General features: G+C 38.7%; 3 pseudogenes; 2 read left to right on the top strand and 1 right to left on the bottom strand.

The window, feature by feature from the left end:
- Positions 1-5,203: 5,203 nt before the first annotated feature.
- LOC140513297 (heat shock cognate 71 kDa protein pseudogene) lies at positions 5,204-7,109 on the bottom strand (annotated as a pseudogene).
- A 2,640-nt stretch (positions 7,110-9,749) lies between these two features.
- LOC140514377 (transcription factor AP-2-epsilon-like) lies at positions 9,750-10,524 on the top strand (annotated as a pseudogene).
- Positions 10,525-20,201: 9,677 nt separating this feature from the next.
- On the top strand, positions 20,202-23,480 carry LOC140514697 (actin-related protein 2/3 complex subunit 1A pseudogene; annotated as a pseudogene).
- Positions 23,481-24,700: the final 1,220 nt, after the last annotated feature.

Genomic DNA, 24,700 nt, shown 5'->3' with positions numbered 1-24,700 from the left:
CTTAAATCACGTTTTTGTCATCACATCATTTACTTCATACATCCTCCTTCTATCTATTTATATTCATTTTATATTTCATAATAGATATACATTTTTCAAGATTAGCAAGTATCATCTTCCCTTATAGGGAGGAAAACAGTTTGCCCAAATTGAGTAACAAATTTTTCTTTCCCCCTGTTTACCTAATTATCCCTCTCTTGAGACCTGAGTAAAAAGATCGAATTTTCTATTGATTTCTGGCCTTTATATCAGGAAGGTCTGGAAATCCTTTATTTCATTTAATGTCCATCTCCTACGCTGAATTTTGCTGGGTAATTTATCCTTGGTTGTAGTCCCAGCTCCTTTGCCTTATGGAATATCATATTCCAGTTCTGTCGATCTTTTAATGTAGGAGCTGCAAGGTCCTGCGTAATCCTGACTGTAGCTCCTCGATAATTTGAATGGTTTCTTTCTGGTTAGTATTTTTCCTTCACTTGATAGTTTTTGAATCTGGCAACAATATTTCTTGGTATTTTTAGTTTGAGATCCCTTTTGGGAGGTGAACGGTGGATTTTTTTCGGTGACAATTTTGCCTTCTGTGTCTTGAACTTCTGGGCAGTTTTCCTTGATGGATTCTTGGAAGATATTGTCCAGGCTCTTTTTTCTATCATGACTTTCTGGTAGGCCAATAATTCTTAAATTTTCTCCTCTGGATCTATTTTCCAGGTCAGTAGTTTTTCCAACTTGATATTTTACATTTTCTTCTATCTTTTCATTCTTTACATTTTGTTTGACTGATTCTTGATGTCTTATACAATCAGTAGCTTCTACTTGCCCGATTCTAATTTCTATGAAATTTGTTTCTTCAGTTAAATTTTGGATCTCCTTTTCCATCTGTCCAATTATTCCTTTTACGGCATTCTTTTCACCAGTTAGTTTTTGTACTTCCTTTTCCATTTGTTCGATTTCCCTTTTTTATACAGCTATTCTCTTCAGTAAAATATTTTTCATGCTTTTAAAATTACTGGCCAGCTTTTCTTCTATTTCCTTCTTTAGCTCTTCCAAGAGTGCTCTTTGTGCATGTGAACAGTTCATAGACCCTTCCTAAATTTCAGATAAGAGTACAATCTCAATACTTAGCTTTTTTGTATACATGTTTTGGTCCTTGTCCCCATAGAAATATTCTACGTTCTTTTCCATCCTGCCTTGCTTCTTACTCATGATGATGACACTTTGAGTTTTGTGGCCTCTGGTTCTTTCAGCTGGAAAATAAAGAACCTGGTGCTAAGCTGGCTAGTGTGAGAAAGAAGAGGCCAGGTTGATGTCTTTTTGTGTTTCCCAGGATTTACCCAGGAGCTAGCTTGTTAAGGGTGAGGGAGCAGTGGTCTGGTCAGAGGAGATCTCCTCAGCTGAGCTAGAGCATAGGCAAGCTCAGCAGTTGGTGATCCTGCTCCCCTATTGTCTTTCCGTTTCCCCTGGACTGCTGAGGCACTCCTGGGGCCCTGGTGTTGGTGGTTGTGAGGCTCCACCCCACTGGAGCTCTGGATCTCCTCTTGGTTCACTGAACAGGGGCTGTCTGGGACAGCTTTGGTCTTCTGCCACTGTAAGAGATATTCTCCTAACTGATTTTCCTAGCCTCACATGCTACTAGACTGCTTGCCCCTTCTGCTGATCCCATTGATCCAGGATTCTTCTGGGGAAATATTTTATGATTCTTTCAAGGTCAAAAAGGGGAGAGAGAGAGAGAGAGCATTTACTGATCTCTGTGCCATTTTGGCTTCCTGAAGTTCAAGTAGATGACTTTCAGATATTTAATCTTTGGGCTGATAGTCTCAGGAACAGCCACTGCAGATACCTGTGACTCCATGACTCTTACTCCATGGGCTCACCTCCTGAGATGATATGCCTGAGATTCCACTGTGCTTCTGCTTCCTCAGACCACCCTGGGACTTTCATGTTTGGCCCTGCCTCAGCACAGGGGTGTTCCTCCACTCCTTTGGAACAGATCCTTCCCGTCCACCCTTCAGTCTGTGCTAAGCTGTGAATCTGCCACAGTCTGTCTCCTATTGGATTCTGCACCTCCAAAATTTGGTCACATTTGCTTTTTAGAGCTATCTGAAGGAGTTTATTTAACAACTTCGGTGAGTATTTGCTTCCACTCCACCATCTTGGTTTCTGGAGTATTAATTCTTAAATTCTCTCTCCTAGAGTTTTTTTTTCTTCAGGTCAGTTATTTTTGCAATGAGGTACTTTATATTTTTTCTATGTTTTTCATTCTTGTGGTTTTGTTTGACTGATTCTTCCTATCTCAGTGTCATTAGCTTCCACTTGCCCAAATCCATTTTTTCAGGGAGTTATTTTCTTCAATGTCCTTCCCCTCATTTTGTAAATTGTATTTTTAATTGTTTCTTGTACCTGTCTTATTCGTCTTTCAAAATCCATCTTGAACTCTTTCAGAAAGGCTTTTTGGCCTTGAGACCAATTCAAATTCACCTTGGAGGCTTTGCGTATAGGTACACTTACCATGTTCTCTTCTCTTGAATTTGTGTTTTGATCTTCCCTGTCACTAAAATATTTCTCTATGGTAATTAATTTATTTTAAAAAAATTCTTCTTGTTCATGTTGTTCACCATTTTCCTGATTTTTAAATTTGGTCCTTGTTTCTGGGGTCTATGCGGTATAGCCCCAGACTTCATGTGCAAGGGACTAGGGCCCTGGTTACTAGTTTTCTGTACTGGGGCCTCAGGAACTTGCATTTCGATTTTGTAATCACTTGGTAGTTTACCTGGTGTTCAGCTGAAATTATTACATGACTGGTGCTGGCACTGTCCTGCTCCTCCATCCTGGTCCTCAACATCTCCTTCTTGTATATTGAGGTGGGCCTTGCTACTGGCTTGGTGGGTTACCTCCTCCTATACTGATCCTCTTTTGCCACAACAAGAGGGATATTTCACATTAATCCCCCTAGTCTCCCAAGTTATGGCTAAAAACCTACTGCACCCTATCTTTCTGCTGGATCCACTATTCTAGAATTTTTCCTGTGGTAATATTCTCTTGGTTTTTCAATTCAATAAGGGAGAGTTCAAGTGACTTACAGCTTACTCTGCCATTTTGACTCCTGAAAGTCTAAATAAATGATTTTCAGACGTTCAATCTCTTGCCTGATAGCCCCAGGAGTAGCTACTGTCACTCCTGCAGTCCCTGAGAAGGAACACACTTCTCTCTCAGCTAGTTCCATCAGACCCCCACTCTATGCTGAGAAATCTGGAAATCTCCACTGTTACCAGTGTTTCAGTCTGTTGGAGTCTGCTCTAGCTTTGCCATGGTTGAGTCTATGCTGGTGCAGCCTGTGCACTACTATGTGAACCTCTCCCAGTTTGGTGCAATGGCCATTCCTGTCAACTCGCCAGATTGTCTTGGGCTGAAAATCTGCCACACTCTGTCTCTGTGGATTTTGCCATTCTAGGATTTGTTCAGATTCACTTTTTAGATGTGTTTGAAGGAGTTTGTGGGAGAGCTCAGATGAGTCCCTCCTTCCACTCAGCCATCTTGGCTTCACCTCCTGGAACTCTGTTTTGTTTTTGTTTTTCAATGGAAAAATTATGCCCCTTAAATTCAGAACAGAATTACGAAATATTATACATGTAATTTGGAATCTAACCGTTGCAATAATCTTTACAAAATCTAGGAAGAAGACATAAAAATAAATGATTTTATCACACGCAAAATAGTAGTAAAGACAGAACAGATCATTCTGCTCCATCCTTAAGCTCTTAACTCTGTCTATAGTGGATAAAGATACAAGAGACAATACTTTTCTCTTTTGTTTCATAGTTGGGAGAACTTCAAAATCAACTGGATTTAAGGAGATCATTCAATTCCATGCTATTGGAAGGGAGGCCTGTGTATCTGTGTCCGTATGGTTACTTTTGAGAACTACAGTCTTATTTTATTGAAATTGTTTGTTGATGGATCTGTACATTAATGCTGAGCTAAAAATGTCCTTGAAGGTACATAGCCAATTAATGCTTCATTAAATCTTTCTCTTTCACTTATAAATATGTTTGTGCTATGAAGTTCAGTTAGCCTAGCATCTTAATGTCTATTGTATGTTTCTCTAGACAACCAAGATGAGAATAGAAAGGGGAAACAGTCTCACCCCTCAAAACCTTTCTAAAACTGCGTTGTTAACAAGCTTGAACATTCTGAATATTGTACATATTTACTCTGACAGACTGGAATCTTAATTCATCTCTGAACAACCTAAAGTCATTTTTCATTATTTAACAGGGGAAAAATCATTTCTGAGGTTTTCTACTAAATGTCTCTAAAACCGATTTAAAAAAATAACAAAAAAACCCTTTTTCCCATGAGAGATTATTTCAAGTGAATTCCTGATTATGCTTTAATTTAAAATAATCCATCCAGGAGATTTTTCTAATTACAGAGCATAGAATGTAACATTAAAATATGTTTTTAATTAACTTTAACATTTCTTTTGACTCATTGAGCCTTTGTTTCACCTTCGATTTCTATGCATTTTCTTGATTTTATTTTCTTTAAGAGAAGCCAGAAACATGTATTACAGTGTGAATAATAATTTACAGTTATATAGTATTGTAGTGTTGACAAATCTCTGTACTAGAGTCAAGCAAGCCAATCGTTGTCTCCACCTGCTGGTGAGGAAACTAAGACTACAAGGCAAAGTGATTGGACCAAAGAAACTGTTACACCTAATAAATTTTAGCTGGAGGGTGCAAAGGTGTTCTAGAGCTAATGTTAATTGGCTTGTGAGAGCTAATTGTTAAATTTCCGGGAAGAACTTTTATACCTCAGGCATTAGCAAATCATTTAAAAAAATGTGGCTTGATTTAGAGTTTTATTTCTTATCTGGACTTGAGAAATTACTTTGGAGAAAATATTAACAATGTGTATTAAACATAAAAGAATGTCATACCTACACTGCCTCTTGTCAATGGGATATTTGTTTTTTTATGTTGCCAATTTTAAATAGATTTTATTCTCCAGGATAAGAATTGCATTTCCACTTATTTACAGTGCTGATGAAGTGCAATGTTGTTCTCTTCTCTCCCTCTGCACACCTTCAAGTATTCAGAATGCCCAAATTTATACAGTAGCTTAAATGTTACTTTAGAACTGCTACTGCCTTGACTACAAATTTTGAGTACTTAAACTGTATGAACTTTTCTTTCTTCTGGTGTGTCTAGTTCACCTCTTCAATTGTGGTCCCAGAAGAAGCACCTCCAGATGAGGTTGCTTCACCACCTGGGAAGCCAAAAGGCATGTCTCTTGTCATGCCCCCTGCACTCTGGTACAACTTAGTAATGATAGGATTTCAGACCTTCTTCAATTCTTTCTACTGATGCTCGCACTCTTCCTTCTTAGCAGTTTGGTTCCCATTCAGCCATTTGATTATTTCATTATATTTGTCAAATCTCTGTTTGTCTTCATCACCAATTTTGCCTTGCAGTTTTTAATTCTCTATGGTAGCCTTCATGTTGAAAGCATAAGATTCAAGAGAATTCTTGGAAGACACCTTGTCTCTCTGCTTCTCATCTTCAGCCTTGTATTTCTCAGCCTTCTTTGTTCACATGCCCTTTATCATTGGTGATGGATACCTTGTTCTCCTTGCTTTTATCCACAGAAGAAACATGGAGTATGCCATATGCATCAATATCAAATGCTACTTCAATATGAGAACACCCCTGGGTGCTGAAGGGATTCCTGTGAGCACAAATTTACCAAATAAGTTGTTATCCTTGTCATTACTCTCTCATCTTCATAAACCTGAATAGACACACTGGGCTGGTTGTCCTAATAGGTGGTAATGGCCTGTGTCTGCTTGGTGGGGATGGTGGTATTATGTTTGATCAAAATGGTCATAATTCCACCAGCAGTTTCAATTCTAAGGGAAAGAGGAGTGACATCCAACAACAGCAAGTCCTGCACATTCTCAGATTTATCTCTGGACAAAATGGCAACCTGGACAGCTGCAACATAAACAACAGTCTCATCAAGATTGATATTCTTGTTGAGCTCTTTATCACTGAAGAAGTCTTTCAGAAGCTTCTAGATTTGGGAGATTCAAGTGCAACTACTCACCAGGACGAGGTCATCAACCTGTGACTTATCTAACTTGTCATCTCCTAACCTCTTCTCCACAGGGTCCAGTATGCCAGGGAAGAAATCAGCATTCAGCTCTTCAAAACAGGCTCGGGTGATTGATGTATAGAAGTTGATACCTTCATAGAAGGAGTCGATCTCAATAACAGCCTGGGTACTGAAAGAGAGGGTACTCTTTGCACATTCACAAGCAGTGTGAAGACGTCAAACAGACCTCTTGTTCTCACTGATGTCCTTGTTGTACTTTTGCTTGAACTCAGCAATGAAATGGTTGACCATTCGGTTCTTGAAGTCCTCCCCAACCAAGTGAGAGTCCTCAGCTATGGACTGGACGTTGAAGGTTTTACCTTCACGGGTAAGGATGGAAACATTGAAAGAACCACTTCCAAGGTCAAAGAACAACACATTTTTCTCAGCACCAACCTTTTTGTCCAAACCATAAGCAATAGTATCAGCAGTTGGCTCATTGACGATTCAGAGCACATTGAGATCAGTTATGATTCAGCATCTTTAGTGACCCAACATTGGGAATTATTGAAATAGGCTGGTACTGTGACTACAGCATTTGTGACACTTTTACCAAGATAAACTTTAGCAAATTCTTTCATCTTGGTCAAGACCATAGAAGATACTTCTTCTGGATAGAAACTTTTGGTCTTCCCTTTGTACTCCACGTGGACCTTAGGCCTGACTGCATCATTTGCCACTGTATAAGGCCAGTACTTCCTGTCTGTCTGTACAACTATACCATCAAATCCATGACCAATCAGACATTTCACATAGAAAACTGTGTTGGTGGGGTTCACTTCAGCTTGATTCTTTGCAGCATCACCGATTAAACGTTCTGTGTTGGTGACAGCAATGTAGCTTGTCGAGGTCCTGTTTCCTTGGTCATTGGCAATAATCTCCACTTTCCCATGTTGGAAGACTGTCACACAGGAGAAAGTGGTGCCAAGATCAATACCAACTGCTGATCCCTTCAACATGGTTGCTGGGGAGTCAGAGATGTAGCTGACCACTCTGGAAAAAGAAGTTCTGCTACTGCACTAAGTAGCCAATGGGATATTTCTTAAATATTTACCAACACAGCCATTGATTCACCCTAGTTCTCCCAAACTTCTCTCCTTTGCTCTTTCTGCTATGTAAATATACAATTCCCGAGATTAACAAGTAATATCTTCCCTTATAGGGATGTAAACCGTTTTCCCATTTTGAGTAGCAAGTTTTGTTTTTCGTTTTTTTTCCTTGTTTACCTTTTTGAGTTTTCTATTGAGTTTTGGCCTTTTTATCAGAAATTTATCTGGAAGGAAATACCTTATGTCATTGAATGTTCATCTCCTTTCCTGAAATATTATGCTCAGTTTTGCTGGGTAATTAATCTTTGGTTGTAGTACCAGCTCCTTTGTTTTAAAGAATATTATATTCCAGTTCCTTCGATCTTGTAATGTAGAAATTGCAAGGTCCTGTGTGATCCTGACTGTAGCTTCTTGACATTTCAATGGTTTCTTTCTAGCTGTCTGTATTATTTTCTCTTTCACTTCACAGTTCTGGAATTTGACAGTGATGTTCCTTGGTGTTTTTAGTTTGGGATTGCTTCCAGGAGGTGAACAACGGATTTTTTCGATGACTATTTTGCCATCTGAATCTAGCCCTTCTGGGCAGTTTTCTTTGATGATTTCTTGGAAGATATTTTTCTGACTCTTATTTTTCATCATGACTTTCTGGCAGACCAAGAATTCTTCGATTTTCTCTCCTTGATCTAAATTCCAAGTCAGTTGTTTTTCCAATTAGATATTTTACATTTTCTCCTATCTTTTCATTCTTCAGATTCTGTTTGACTGGTTCTTGATGTCTTATAGAATCATTAGCTTCTACTTGCCCAGTTCTAATTTTTATCAAATTGCTTTCTTCAGTTAACTTTTGAATCTCTTTTTCCATCTGTCAAATTATTCCTTTAAAGGAATTATTTTCTCCAGTTAATTTTTTTACTTCCTTTCCCTTTTGTCCAATTTTCCCATTTAGGTTATGAGTTTTCTTTCCTTTTTTTTTTCCAGTTTTTCCAGTTAGGTTTTCTTCTTCCTTTTCCATTTGCTCAATTTTCCTTTTTAAGGAGCTGTTCTCTTCAGTGTATTCTTTTATCACACTTTTAAAGTCATTGGGCAGTTTTTTCTTCCATTTCTCAAATTTGGCTTTTAAAATCCTTCTTCAGTTCTTCCAAGGGTGCTCTTTTTTCTTGTAACCAGTTCATAGTCCCTTCTGAAGTTTCAGATGAGAGTACAGTCTTAATACTGACCTCTTTGGTTTTAGTGTTTTGCTCCTTGTCCTCATAGAAGATTCTATGATCTTTTCTTTCCTGCTTTGCTTCTCACTCATGATGATGAGGCTTTGTGTATTGTGGTCTCTGATTCTTTCAGCTAGAAGCTAAACAACCTGGTGCTGAGCTGGCTGGTGTTAGAAAGCAGAATCCAAGTGAAGTCTTTTTGTGTTCCCACGATTTGTTCAGGAGCTAGATTGTTAAGTGTGGAGGAGGGGAATTTTGGCTATGGGAGGTCTCCTCAGCTGAGCTAGAGCAAAGGTAAGGTCAGGGGTTGGTAATCCTGGCTGCCCTACTGTCTTTTCATTTCCCCTGGGGTACTGAGGCAAGCCTGAGCTCCTGGTGTTGATAGCTGCGAGGCTCCACCCCTCTTAGTTTCAGGATCCCTTCCCAGTTCATTGAAGTGTGGCTGTCTAAGACAGCTTTGGTCCTGCACTGTTCCCCTTCTGCCACAACAAGATAGATACTCCTTAGTGATTTTCCTAGCCTCATGTCTAGATGTCTCTTTCCCCCTTCTCTTGATCTCACTGATCCAAAGTTTTTCTGGGAAAATATTTTCTGGTTCTTTCAAGGTCAACAAGAGGAAGAGGAGAGAGCATTTACTGATCACTCTGCCATTTTGACTCTTGTAACCTCAAGTAGATGACTTACAGACATTTAATCTGCAGACTGATATTCTCAGGAGCAGCAGATACCTCCGTGGTTCTGACTGACTCAGTTCTACTAAACTCCCCTACCGAGCTGATATACTCAAGATTCTACAGTGCAGTCGCTGCCTCAGACCACCCTGGGTTTCCTGCTTGGCTCTGCCATGGCAGGGACATGTTACACTATGTCCTGTGTGATTCTCCACCCCACAGAACAGAACCTTCTGGTCAACCTTCCAAACTTTCCTGGACTGTGAATGTATCACAGTCTGTCTCCCATTGGACTCTGACCCTCCAAAATTTGGTCAGGTTCTCTTTTTAGAAGTATCTGAAGGAGTTTGCCTGAGATCTTAGCTGAGTAGTTGCTCTCACTCTTCCAAGTAGGCTCCGCTTCTGCATTCAGGCTGGTGGTCTTTTAGTTAGTGAAAAGCTTGGACTGCCAATCACATTTAACTTTAAAAACATGGCATATCTAACAAACAAATACCATATCAACTATCTAAAACGAAGGCTGAAGATTCTCATAACTGCGATATAAACGCATTATTGCAGTTATTTTTCACACAAAATCATTTTTTTTTCAATCACAAGAAAGTCAATAGGAAGATATAGACAAGAATAGTGTCAGAGAAGTCAGAGGCAAGAATAACCAGGAAGGAATTTCCATGCCCTCCATAGCCCATGGCAGTGCCATCTTGGACCTGTCCTTGAATAAGGATAGCCTGGGGAGTGGTGTGGTCATTCCCAATGAGGTCTTCTTCTCTGTACCTGGTCACCTCTCCCTGCTCAGCTCCTCCTCAAACTAAAAGGTGACCTTGGAAGAAATGCAAAGAAGGCTTTCACCCCCACAGTGTCCCAATATATGTCTCCTTGGGGATGTCTTTCACAGGACTAAATTAAAAAATGGAAGCCAATGCCTTTGGGGAGCTACTGGAGAAGACTAGCCTCAATTTGCCAGCAGGGTTTCAGAAGGCAGTCAATGTGACCCCGCTTACTTCCCTGGTGGAGGGAGAGGCCATGGACCTCATCAGGAATTTTGGCTATGTGTGTGAGACAGAGTCTTCAACCAAGGCAGCAGCTGACTACCTGTCCTGGCAACGTGTGGAACCTGCAGAACTGCACAGTTAAAAGAATATTTTGCTAGCCACCAAGTAAATCTGTAAGGAGTTCTCAGACCTGATGGTCCAGGACCATTTCCCATTGGGCAATAGTGGACCCTCTCTCATCCTGGAACTGGGAGTACAGAGCTGCCTCACTCATTTCAGCTTCATTACCCATTTCTTTGGGGGTCCAGTCATCTGTACCACACTCACAGACTTTCATAACTACCTGGTTGAGTCACTCAAGAGACTTGACAAAATATTCCTGTACAGCTCAATCATTGGAAACCCAGCTGGCGACTCAAAAGCACCACAAAACGATGTGAAACATTGGAAATAATCTGCCCTGGCCTCCTGGTTTCTGCCTCTCACCTCCACTCTCCTCTGGAATCTTGGGAGAGGAGACCTGACCTCTTGAGTTTGAGGGTTTGGGGTAAAGAAAGAAAGAAAAAAAGCAGTCTGACTATTGGGTCATCCTGAAGTAGAGGCTGGAAAATTTCCTTGTTTTCTTTCAAAGGAAGTGATTCGGGGAAGAAGGAAAAAAGAGATGGGGAACCGTGAAAGAGTCTGCTGAAATCAGGAGCATGGGAAGGGTGTTGGGATCCAGTCAGCTTAGAGACCTCCCTCTTTCTGTAGATTGATTAATTTTGAAGCTGGGGACCCAGATATCCTATATCACATGTGCAATGTTCTTGCTTCTCTGTTCTTTTCTCTGTAGAAGGGGTTTAGAGAATTTCAGGGATGAGGATGTTTCTGAGGGAGCCTTACTTTGTAAGGGATAGGGTGGTGATGGGGGGGGATCCAGATGTTTTCAGTTCTAGATGAGAGTGGGAATCATTTGTCTGGCAGAAAGTGGGGTGTTGTGTGTGGGGGTGGGAGGAGGCTTGTTGAGAGACAGTCTGCCTCACCCCAAAGAGGGGGACCCTCTTGTCACAGGAAATATTCAGTGGAGCTGATGACCAGCAATCAGTGGTGACTGAGAGAGAGTTGGGAGTTGTTCAAGGACTGACCCTTCGACTCCCTTCCCCCTCTCATTCTCCCAGCAGAGTGGTAGATATGAAAAATAGGCTTTGCTACTTACCTCAATAACCCTTCTTTCCACTTCCTCCCCTTCTCCCCATCCTCAAGATGGGAAAGACCCAAGGAAGAGAGGAGCTATTGAAAAAAAAAAAACACAAAGCAGAAATAGCACTTGAGTCCAGGACAAACTCTACGGCTCGGTCGCCATCTGATGTATTTATTTATGTTGTAATTAAATTAGAATGTCTCAAAGTGTCCAAAAAAAGAAAGTCAATGGAAACAGAGTGGACAATGTTCAGTCTCATTAACTATTTTAGATTATCACGTTTACGTTTCATAATTGAGAGCTATGGAGTCTCCGAGACAAATGGTAGTTGAATTCAAGGAAAATGATTTCTTAGAGATAAATGTTTTGACAAAATTATAGCAGTCATTTTTTAATGCAGGGCTTGCTTGTTTTGCACTTTGCATTAGATGTTCAACACAGAAATTTTATCAAAATGTGGCCTTTCGGTAACAAATTAATTTATAAATTGGTTTAACCAACAACCATTTTTATAAAGAATATTTCCAGTGTCCTTTGATTCTACATGAAAATTAGATATACTGTATCCCAAAAGATTTCTTAATTAGATTTGGTGAGGCTATTTTTAACTATTGTTTAAATAGAAGCACAGATATATAGAGTTTTAGGTATAACTAGCCACATTCTCCTCAAATAGAATTTGATGAATGATTCCCTCTCGTTTGGTGTAAAAACAACAACAACAACAACAAAAACCCAACAAACTGTTTTAATCATTTTACAAAAAAAGTCTTTCAGTGAGAGATCAAGAAAGAAATACTTCCCCTTTGGTTATTGATCGTCTTTAGCATCCCTGATAATGAAAATATCATAATAGACGATTAATTGTATATTAGTTTTTTTAAATCATCATATCATCAGGCTTATCAAAGGTCAGAAGCTGGACTTTCAGCATCATTATAATCATCATCTTTGTTTTAAAGTGTGCAGAGAACGTTCTTTTTGTTCCATGAACACATAATAATTTTAATAGATGTTGCCATTTCCAATACTCATATTTTTCATTATGGTAGTAGAAAAAATAGTGGAATGAAAAGCTTTCAAAACATAGAAAGGCCAAATTAATATGAGAAAGGGTGATAATAATAGTGAGCATTCAAGTAGGGAATTTGGCTATGCAAAATACTTTTCATATAACTTCTCATATAATTCTCACTACAACTTTTAGAGGTAGATGCCATTATTATACCCCATTTTATAGATAGACCAAGACTGAGTGATGTTTAGACTTGCTCAAAGTTGTACAATTATTGTCAGGCATGATTCAGACTCAAGACTTGAATCCAGGTCTAACACATTATGTGCTTTAGTTGACTTCCCAGAATGGGATAGGTAACATGTCTATTGCATATCCTCTCCTGCAGGTGTAACAAAGATGCTTTTAGTTAATTTATAGAGCAAAACCTCTTAACTTGGATTTAGAATTTTGCGTATTTTTTTCAATAAAATTTTTACCACGCATTTCAATATGATTGGTTAAATTTGTAATCCCATATATTTTATACCCATAAAACCATTTCTCTCTAAATGGATCCATATGATTTATCATGCTGTCCAAGAGGTCGATGAACTACAAAAAAGGCTAAAGACATCTACAGGGGATGAACTTACCTCCTAAAAATATTCTCCAACAGAAAGCATTTATTTTATCAGTCTGTGTCAGAGTCTGTAGAAAATTAAATACAAAAGAACACTAGTGGCGTAGTAATTTATATCAAAAAATTTCTTTTGTTTTATAATGAATTTATTTGTTTTAAGTTTTCAACAATCACTTCCATAAGTTTTAAATTTTCTACCCATCCCTCTCTAGGACAACACGAAGTCTTATACCAAAACAAAACGTAACAAAAGAGAAAACAGTCTTCTTCCTTCTGCATTCTGACTCTAGAGACATTTTGTATCATGAAACCTTTGGAAATGTTTTAGGTCCTCGCATTTTTGTGAAGGGCTAAGTTTCTCAGAAATAGTCCTCAAATACTGAGGCTCAGGCTGCTTGTAATATGCTCCTGGTTCTGCTCATTTCACTCAGCATCAGTTCACATAAATTCCTGAAGGTTTTTCTGAAGTCCTCCTGTTCCATATCTTGTTCCTGTTTCTTATATCACAATAGTATTCCATTGCATTCATATACACAATTTCTTCAACCATTTCTCAATTGATGGGCATTCCCTCGATTTCCAGTTCTTAGCCACCACAAAAACAGCGCTGTATATATTGTTGTACATGTGGGTCCTTTTTCCCATTTTTATTATCTCTTTTGGACACATGCCTAGAAAGGATATTGCAGGGTCAGCGGGTAAGCATATTATTATAGCCCTTTGGGCATAGTTCCAAATTACTCTCCAGAGTGGTTGGATCAGCTCACAACTCCACCAATGATGAATTAGTGTTCCAGTTCTCCCATATCTTCTCTGAAACGTGTCATCTTTCTCTTTTGTCATGTTAGTGAATCTAATGGATGTGATGAGGTATCTCAGAATGGTTTTGATTTGCATCTCTCTAATCACTAGTAATTTAGAGTATTTACTCATACGGCTATAGATGTATTTAATTTTTTCCTCTGAAAACTGCCTGTTCATATCTTTTGACGATTTATGAATTGGGTAATGACTTTCATTATTGTAAATTTGACTCATTTCTCTATATATTTTAGTTTTTATAAATCAATTTATTTATTTTTGATTTCCAATAACCACTTCAATAAGTCTTAAATTTTCTCCCCTTCCCTCCAACCTCCCTCATCATGAGACATCATGGGTTCTACACATACATTCTTATCAAACACACTTTCACATTAGTCATGTTGCTTAGAAGAAATAAAAATAGTGGAAGAAACCGTGAGAGAAACCAAAACAAAAAATAACATAGCTCAAGAGAAAATACTCTCCTTCATTCTGTGTTTGAATTCCGTAGTTCTTTCTCTGGAAATGGATGGCATTTGACCTCGAGTTTTTGGGAATGTTTTAGGTCCTTGCCTTGCTGTGAAGGGTTAAGTATAACAGAAACAGTTCTGGTACACTGTGGCTGTTACTGTGTACAATGTTTTCCTGGTTTCGCTCCTTTTATTCAGTATCAGTTCTTATAAGTCCTTCCAGGCATCTCTGAAATCCTCTCGTTCAACATTTCTCATGGCACAATAGTATTCTATTACATTCATTTACCACAACTTGCTCGGTCATTCCCCAATTGTTGGGCATCCCTTCAGTTTCCAGCTCATGATCCACCACAAAGAGAGTTGCTATAAATATTTTTTGTACATGTGGGACCTTTTCCAATTTTTTTGATCCCTTTTAGATACAGTCCAAGAAGACATATTGGTGGGTCAATGGGCATGCACACTTTTGTAGCCCTTTGGACATAGCTCCAAGTTGCTCTCCAGAATGGCTGGATTAGCTCACATCTCCATCAACGGTTAATTAGTGTTCTAAATCTCCTACAGCTTCTCCAACATTTATCATCTTCCTCTTTTATCATGTTAGCCAGTCTGATGTGATGTGGTACGTCCAGAGCTGTTATGATTTTCATTTCTCTAATCAATAGGGATTCGGGACATTTTTCAAATGATTATAGATAGTTGCAGTTTCTTGCTCTGAAAACTGCCTCTTCATATCCTTTGACCATTTACCAATTCAGGAATAAATTTTTAAATTTGCCTCAGTTCTCTATATATTTTAGAAATGAGGCCTTTATCACAGACGCTAGCTATAAAAATTATTTCCCAGTTTGATGCTTCCCTCCTAATCTTGGTTGCATTGGGTTTGTTTGTCCAAAAACTTTTCAACTGAATGTAACCAAATTTATTCATTTTGCTTTTCAAAACACTATCTCTTGTTTGGTCACAAATTCCTCCATTCTCCATATTGAATTATAATTTTGTCCCTCTCTGCCTTTCTATGCCTCTTTTGAATCTTGTATTTGAAGGTGAAATTTTCTACTGAGCTCTGGCCTTTTCATCAGGAAGGTCTGAAAATCCCTTATTTCATTGAATGCTCATCTCTTTGCCTGAAAGATTAAAGTCAGTTTTGCTGGGTAATTCATTCTTGGTTGTAGTCCAAGTTCCTTTGCCTTATACAATATCATATTCCAATCTTTTAAAATAGAAACTGCAAGGTCCTGTGTGATCTTGACTGTAGTTCGTGGTTATATGAATTATTTCTTTCTGACTGCTTGCAGTATTTTGTCCTCGACTTAATAGTTCTGGAATTTGGTAACAATATTCTTCTTTCCTTTCAATTTGGGGTCGCTTTCAGTAGAAGAATGCTAGATTCTTTGGATGATTGTTTTGCTTTCTGGATCGAGGATCTCAAGGCAGTTTTCCTTGATGATTTCTTGGAAGATAGTTGTCCAGGTTCTTTTTTTATCATGGCTTTCTGGTACACCAATAATTCTTCGATTTCCTCTTCTTATCTACTTTCCAGGTCAGTTGTTTTTCCAAAAATATATTTTATATTTTCTTCTATGTTTTCATCTTTTAGGTTTTGTTTGACTGATTTCTGATGCCTCATACAGTCACCAGCTTCCACTTGTTAAATTCTAATTTTTCATAAATTATTTTCTTTAGTTAGCTTTGGTACTTCCTTTTTCCATTTGTCCAATTTTCACATTAAGTTTTGTACCTCCTTATCCATTTAGCCAATTTCCTTTTTGAGAAGTTGTTTTCTTCAATGAATTCTTTTGTTTTCATTTTGTCAATTGTATTTTTATAGTCATTGGACGATTTTTCTTCTACCTCTCTAATTTGGCTCTTAAAGCCCTTCTCGAACACTTACAAGAATGCTTTTTGGGCTTGAGACCATTTCATATTCCATTTTTACATTTCAGATGCGGATACAATGCCAGCGCTGTCCTCTTCTGAATTCTTACTTCCCTCTCCATGTAGTAAGATTCTATGGTCTTTGCTTTTCTGATTTTCTTCTTCCTCACGGTGACTGCCTTTTTCCTGGCTTTTAAAGTGGAATTGGTGAAGGAAGAAAATATGGTGCTGATACCTAAATCTGGAAGAGTCAAAACGGAGAAAGAAAATTACAGACTAATTTCTCTAATGAATATAGATATCAACCTTCTAAAAACATATTAGCAAAAATATTACAGCAAGTTATCAAGAGAATAATACAGTTTGATTAAGCTAGATTTACACCAGAAATATAGAATGGGTTCAATATTAGGAAAATTATGTTTCAGGGAATGTGGGAGCTCTGTCCCACATTAATATGCTGGGAGTTTGGGAACTGGTTTCTACATTTATGTGCTGTAGCTATATAATGCTGTAGCTTTCCTGGTGCTGTGCTGGCTGGTGTATGCCAAGGCAAAGGCCAGGTGAAGTTTTTTTCTGACTTTCCTTGGGGTGGCAGTGAAACTCACAGTGTGACGTGTGGGGGAGTAGGTGGTCTGGCAGCAGGGTGTTTCCTCCTCTTGTAGGGCTGTGCTACAGCACAGGCAAACCTTGGGGCTGGTGAACCCTGTCTGTGCTGTTGTCTGTCTAATTCCCCTGGCTGGGCCAAGGCACACCCAGGTGTTGTGACAACATGATATTTAGAGCACACGTGGCAGCCAAGAATATCCCAACCCAAATGTGATATACAACACTGTCTCCACATGGAAGACAGAACCAAAATATTTTTTCAGACACCAGAAAGCCAAATTCATCATAGTAACAAAATCTATAATTAGTAACAATGCAGAGAACAACACCATCCCCAAGCCTTCTCCTTGTTAGGCTTCCCACAAACCAGCTGTTTTACACAAAAAGACAAGCAGGCTTCCCTTAATCAAAATGCCCTTCTCACACTCACAGCCAGTGACAGGCTTGCCTGAGTTATTCAGTTCTGACTCCTCTCAAGACTAACTTCCTCTCAGCTCCACTCTAGCTCTGCCTCTTCTTGTTCTATCCAGTCAGCAAACTCCTCTCACCACGAGCTCCTTGTGACTCAGCCTTATGTGAGTCAGTCTTCCTTGTTATCCAAGCAGTTCACATGGTCTTCTTAGTGAATGAGATAATGTTCCCTTTTTAAATTACCATTACACCAGTGTCCTAGTGTTGGTGCTTACCAACTCCACCCTCTGGGGCTAACGCTCTTCTGCTGTTCTATTGAAGAGGTTCTTGCTGGGAAGTTTCTGATCTTGCACTGGCCCTCTTCAACCACAGCAAGAGGAACCCTTATGTTTCATCTCTCTAGCCTCCTGAGTTGAAAGACTGCTGTTCCCTTTTGCTAGATCCACTATTCTAGTATTTTTCCTGGTCAATATTTTCTCTGTTTTCAAGGTCAACAAGGGGAGCTTGAGAGTATTTACAGTTTACATTGCTATGTCGGCTGCTGGAAGTTCAAGTAGGTGACTTTCAAACATTTAATCTTTCATGAATCCTTTATACTTATCATGGATCATTACATGGCTGAGAAAAGTTGAGTGATTCATTGTTGATTATCACACAATGTTGTTGATATGATGCAAAATGTTTTCCTGGTTCTATTCATTTCACTTTGCATCAGTTAGTACAAGTCTTTCCAGGTTTTTATGAAATCTGCCTATTTGTTCATCATTTCCTATTGTAAAATAGATTTCCATTACATTCATATACCCCAGCTTGTTCCACCATTCCCCAATTGATAAATGTCACCTTAAATTCCAATATTTTGCTATCACAAAAATGGCTGCTATAAATATTTTGGCACATATAGGTCCTTTTCCCTTTTTTATGATCTCTTTGGGACACAGACCTAGCAGTGGTATTACTGGATGAAAATACATGTACAGTTTAATTGCTCTTTGGCAATACTTACCAATTGCTCTCCAGAAGGGTTAGATTGGTTCATAACTCCACCAGAAGTGCATTAGTGTCCCAATTTTCCCACATTCTTTGCAACAGTTATCATTTTCCTTTCTTGTTATATTGGTCAATCTGATTGGTGTGGGGTGATAGCTCAGGGTTGTTTTAATTTGTGTTTCTCTAATCAAAAGTAATTCAGAGCACTTCTTCATACATCTATGGACAGTTTCAATTTCTTCATCAGAAAATTATCTATTCCCATCCTTCGCCCATTTATCATTTGGGGAATGGCTTGTATTCTTATAAATTTGACTCAGTTACATATATATATATATATATATACGTATATATATATATATATATGCATATATATATATACATACACACACATATATGTATTCGAGCAACAAAGTCTTTATCAGAAACATTTGCTCTAAAGATTATTTTCCAGCTTTCTGCTTTCCTTCTAATCTTGATTGCGTTTGTTTTTGCACACAGGCTTTTTAATTTTATTCAATCAAAATTATTTTACATTTTTAATGCTTTCTATCTCTTGTTTGGTCATGAATTATTTTCCTCCCCATAGATCTGGCAAGTAGAATTTTCTTGTTTCTTATGATTTGCTTATGTTATCAACTTTTGTGTCCAAATAATGCACCCATGTTGACCTATTCTTGTTCCATGTTGTGAGATATTAGTCTATACTGGGACTGTGTGCTATTTTTCCAGTTTTGCCAGCAGTTTTTTTCAAATAGTGAGTTCTTATCCCAAAAGGTGGTGTAATGTTGTATTTTTAAGAGACAAATAACTGTAACTTAAACCCATTCAAAAATACTGCATTTAAAAAATAATAATAATTGGACCTTTCTCACTCATACACCTACCACCACCACCACCACACTATCTATATTTTCATTCATTCTATTAAAAACCCATTTATACGGAGGCAGGGTAATACAGTGAAAATGCTCTGGATTTGTAGCCTAAGAAGTCTACTTTGTTTAATTCCTGTCTTTTGTTATTATCTCTGCATCTTCCATGTATAAAATAGGAATTGTAATAGACATACAAGCAACGTATTCAGAGCACCAAACTTACAGTATTCTTTTGGCGACCAAATGAAACAATATATGTGAAAGACTTTGTGAACCTGAAAGTGTTATTTAAAATGTCAGTTATTACTATTGTTATTACTAGCAGCAGTCATTAATGCTCATAAATTATCTAGTATAACTTAAAGTGATACGTTTATGTCAGTTGTCATTGCTATGTAATGTAGGGCACTGAAAAAAACATAAGAGATTTATACTAATGAGAATCTCTTTACTTGAGGACATTACAATATCTACTGCTCATTTTACCCAACTCAGGAATCCTATCTTTTACAGTAAGCTTTGCCTAACCTGGTTTGTATATGATTTCTTGCTTGCTGTCTCCCCCATGAGATTGTGAGCTCCTTGTGTTTTTTTTTCTTCTTTCTGTATCTCTAACACTTACTTCAGTGCCTGGCACATAGCAGTAGCCTAATAAATGTTTTTGACAGACTGGTTAACCTATGATCATAAAATCAAAGATCTGGAGACAAAAGGGATCTTACAGTTTACCTAGCCCTGTCTCCCTCTTTTATAGATTTGGAAAGAGGAACACAGAGACAATAAAAATATTGCCCCAAATCACAAAGGAAATAAACAGTAGTCAGAATCTAAAGTAACGTCTTCTAACTTTTAATCCCATGATTTTTCCACTGGAGCAAAATAAAAGACAGAAAAGAAGTATAAGGACTAAGATTTATGGCTGTTGGATTTACTATGAGGAAGTTAAGGTAGAAATAACTACTGTATCAAGAATTTGATTTCTTTGCCATTGATTCTTGGATTACAACGCCAAGAGTTGTGTGGTGTGTAACAACTAGCTCTTTAAAAAAAAAGAAGTGTGCTTTGGCCAGGATGGAGCCAAGATGGCGGAGTATTTTTAGAAGCTCCCCCCCTCACAGCACATAAAATACCTGTAAAAATGACTCCAAACAAATTCTAGAGCGGGAGAAGCCACAAAACGACAGAGTGAAAGAGGTTTCTGGCCCAAGAGAGCCTGGAAAGCCACCAGGAAAAGTTGATCACACCCAGCACAGAACAGAGCACAACTCAGCATGGGCCGCCTGGTACAGCAGAGGCAGGAGCCAGAACGTGCTTCAGGGAGCCAACAGCAGGAACAGTTCCCAGACTGCCCAACCCACAAACCCTAAAAGAGCTTCAAAGGAAAGTGACAAAGTACTTCCACTTGGGTGAAAATGGAAAGTGACATGGACCTACCAACTACAGAGACTGCATCATTAGCATCCATTTTTACAGTCCTCTTCTTAAAGACATTTGGGAAATTGAGGTACTGATCTGAATCTCAGCCCTGAGTGGCTCTCTTGGGTTGAGGAAGAGTGCTGGTGGTGGAGCTGGTGGAGGCTCTGTGGAGGGAATCCTACGGGCAGATCCTTGGAGGAACAGAGTGCCTGTAGTTGCTCTCAGACCAAGTCCAGGACAGAAGAGAAGTAAATTCATCTCCCTTGATAGTGCCACCGTGGGAGAACTGAGAATGTACAGGGTCCCAGAGTACACCCTCTTCTTGACAAAGGACTCAAAAGACAAGTAAGTGGCTGGGACACTTCCCATAAAAGGGGTAAAATAAGACTATGGAATGACTATACTTTCTTGGTGAACAGGTATTTTCTTCCATCCTTTTGGATGAGGAAGAACAGTAGTTACCACAAGAAGAGGACATAAAAGTGCGACTTCTGCATCCAAAATACCCAAAATAAATATACAACAGTCTCAGGTCATGGAAGATCTCAAAAAAGATTTTGAAAACCAAGTAGGAGAGGTGGGGGAAAAATAAGGAAGAAAAATGACAGTGATGCAAGAAAATCATGGAAAGTGAGTAAACAGATTCCCAAAGAAGATCGAAAAAATGCTGAAGAACATAATATCTTTAAAAATAGGCTAGCTCAATTGTCAAAAGAGGTCCAAAAAGCCAATGAGGAGAAGAATGCCTTAAAAAGCAGAATTAGTACTTAGTAAATCAAATTTACATATCCTAATTTGTCTTCAGAAAATGTTTGAATGTTTTAAAACTTATTTCCTAACTTTTATCTACTGAACTAGAACTCCAAATCGGCAGGCCAGCTGCTAACGAAGCCATCATAGTCATTGCCTAGTGAACAACTAATTGAGAAGATGTGACTGAGCAACTAATTTGTGTACAGATTCCACCTCTGGAGGAACCACAGCTACTGATAACTTAGAAAATAGTCCTCCAAAACATGTGCATACCCTTTGACCCAGCAATACCACAGAGATCATACAAATGGAAAAAAGACCCCAATGTACAAATATATTTGTAGTAAATCTTTCTGTGGTGGCAAAGAATAAGAAATTGAGGTGATGCCCATTAACTGGGAAATGGTTGAACAAGTTGTGGTACATGATTATAATGGAATACTGCTGTGCTATAAGAAATGATGAGCAGGTAGACTTCAGAAAAAACCTCGAAAGACTTGAATGAACTGATGTTGAATGAAGTGAGAAGAATCAGGAGAACAATGTAAACAGTAAGAGTCACAATTTGCGATGATTTTGATAGACTTATCTCTTCTTAGCAACCAAGACAACTTTAAAGGCCTCATTATAAAAAATGTTGTCCACCTTCAGATAAAGAACTATGGAGTCTCAATGCAGATTGAAGCATATTATTTGTTCTCTCTGTCTCTCTCTCTTTCTGTTTCTCTCTCTCTCTCTTTCTTCTTTTCCAAGTTTTTCCCCCCATTGGCTGTAATTGTTCTTTACAACATGACTAATGTGAAAATAGATTAAATATGAGTGTATATCTAGAGCCTATATCAAATTACATGCCATCTTCAGTGGGAGAAGGGGAATGCGGGGGAGAAAATTTGAAACTCAAAATTTTATGGAAGTGAATGTTGCAAACTAAAAATAAATAAATAATTGGAGAACAAAGGAAATAGTCTTTGATATTGTCAAATGGTTCAGCATCACTAACTTACATGATTTTATCAATGCAAATACTGTGAAAAGAAAATGCATTAGCATCCGCTTTGTCACTGTACAAAAAACAATAGGGTCTTTCCATCTTATTTGCATTTAAAATCTCCTAACTATTAAGATAACTGAGCTCCTTGAAAGTAGGAGATATCTAGCTTTTCAGTTTGTGTCTTCAGCACTTAGCCCAGTACCTGAAATATAGAAAGCATCAATAAATGTTTCATTCATTCATCTACTGAGGTCTTGGGGTGCTGAGAACCTGAAATAGCAGTGCAGATCCTGCCTCCACTGAATTCAACCCAAGCCTTCTTTCATCCAGACATAAAGTTTATTAGAACTCAGATTAGGTGCTCTAGATTTTAAGAATCTGACCTAGAGCCCCAGGTCTCTGTCTTTCTCCTGCTGCTAGAGCTTATTCTTGTTAACTGACCAGAGTCCAAAAATCCTCCATTCCTGGGCCTGTCTGCACATTTCCATCCCAGCTTTTTCCCTTTTGAGAACACTAAGAATAACGTCCTTACATCAATTTTTATTAGAGCCAATCACCTGCCATGCTTAGAACCTGAGCCCTAATAATCATGAAGTCCACATTTACAAGAAGAATGGGAACCAATGGTTGAAAGCCACTGAAGGAACACATCGGGTGCATCATAGGTATTGACTGGACTCCCCAAAGCAATCGAATTGTAGCTCGTGGTGCCTACTGTAATGCCTATGTCTGGAGTCAGAGAGATAGCATCTGGAAATTAACCCTCGTGATCCTGAGTATTAATGGTACATCTGTGAAATTGTCTCCTCTGGAGAATAAATTTGCCGTAGGTAGTGGAGCTGAACTGATTTCCGTGTGCTGCTTGGAGTCTGAAAGCAACTGGTGATTGAGCAAACACATAAAAAAGTCAATTCATTCTACTGTACTTAGTTTGAACTGGCACCCCAACATTGTTTTGCTGGCTGCTGGTTTCTTGTGACTTCAAAAGCAGAGTTTATTCTACCTACATTAAAGAAGTTGATGAAAGATGTCAGAGTTTGGTGGTATCGAAGTGGTGGTTGGGTCCATGGAGTTAGTTTCTCTGCCAGTGTCATCTCCCTTACTTGGGTCAGCCATGATAGTACTGTCTTAGTTTCCAATGCTTCTAAAAACATGAAGGTTTCACAGCTGAAAGCACAGTTCCTCCCACTCCCAAGTGTGTCGTTTCTCTCAGAATAGCATGGTGGCTGCTGACCATAACTGCTGCCCAATGCTCCAAGGTCCACCAGACCAGGAGCTTTCTCATTTAACTCAGAATGGGAGTGGGCAACTTCCCCTGAGCACATGGTCTAGGCACATGGATATTGTGGTCTCATCCATATCCTTCTGCCTTAGGAATTCCAGGCTATAGAAAGAGTGGAAATTCCATCTACTCTCCTTAGGTTTGCACAAAATCCAGACAGGCACCGAGGAACCTCCATACTCACCCTCCTTGCCTTCATCCTTCATAATCTGGAGAGAGTTAATGCCTCCAAAAGAAATTACTTAAATTCTAAAGTGAACTGGAAAATACATTGACCCAATTCAAACCTAAAGTACATATTTTAGCTTTGAGATCTCATCAAATCAAACCTCAACTTTTTGCTGCAGACCACTGAGGTTCATTTTCCTTTATCTTTCTTTTCACATTCAAAAACGTGACCAGGTGTTAAGAATGCAGAAAGAATGATTTTTTTAAACAACTTTCAAAAACTTTTCAAACTCTCTACTAACACCATTCACACAACTGATCAAGTCAGTTTACTACAAATTGGCCTGCCTCTGGCAGTCGTAGGGTTACATAAGAGTTTTCTTCCTCCTTAAGAGGTTTTTTGGCATTCACCATCAGATTTAACTGCAGACACAACCAGTACTCAGAAGACCCTTATCTTGGTCAATTTACATTTCCTCCCAACAGGATCCCTACCTAAAAAAAAAACAGTAATATTAAATCATTTCCTTCTTATCTTGCCCTTTATATTTTGGTATTTCATCACAATTGCTAAGTCTACTCCCCAAGGGACTATCCTCCAGAATGTCTGGAAATGAATTTTTGGGACCAGCCACCTTTAATTGTTCCCTTTCCATGGCTCACAGGATCTTGCCTCCAAAAAAAAAAAAAAAAAGCCCACTCAATCTTGCTATGAGAAGTCCGAAAGGGGTGTTGGAATTTACAACCAATCCTTTCTCCAACAGTCACCCAGCGATGCTCACTTTATCTTGCCTGAGTTAGCAGCTCAAGTTCACAAGATCTTGCTTGCCTGGGTTGAACACACACCTCACATGACTGATATTCTGGCTGCTCTTCCTGGCCAAATTAATCAGCCCTGTTTTGGTTCCGGATTCTCTTTATATTATTCTTTATTTTCGTTTTTATGTCCTCTGAGTTCCTCTTCTCAGGCAGTTACTGGATTGGAGAAGGATCTAGCAAATCAATTCCAAGGATCTCTGAGGAAACTATGCTTGGTGTTAATGGTCTCATGAAGGGGAATAATCCCAGACTTGCCTCAAAAACTGTGTGGGATACAGCAACCCTTATTCAAATTAAACTCAAAGGCCTCTCAAGGTAGAAGATAAAAAGTGATTTATTAC

The sequence above is a fragment of the Notamacropus eugenii genome, chromosome 7 (assembly GCF_028372415.1).
Source record: "Notamacropus eugenii isolate mMacEug1 chromosome 7, mMacEug1.pri_v2, whole genome shotgun sequence".
NCBI classification, from domain to species: Eukaryota; Metazoa; Chordata; class Mammalia; order Diprotodontia; family Macropodidae; genus Notamacropus; species Notamacropus eugenii.
The sequence above is the reverse complement of the archived record's forward strand: the minus strand, read 5'-3'. Positions and strand labels throughout refer to the sequence as shown.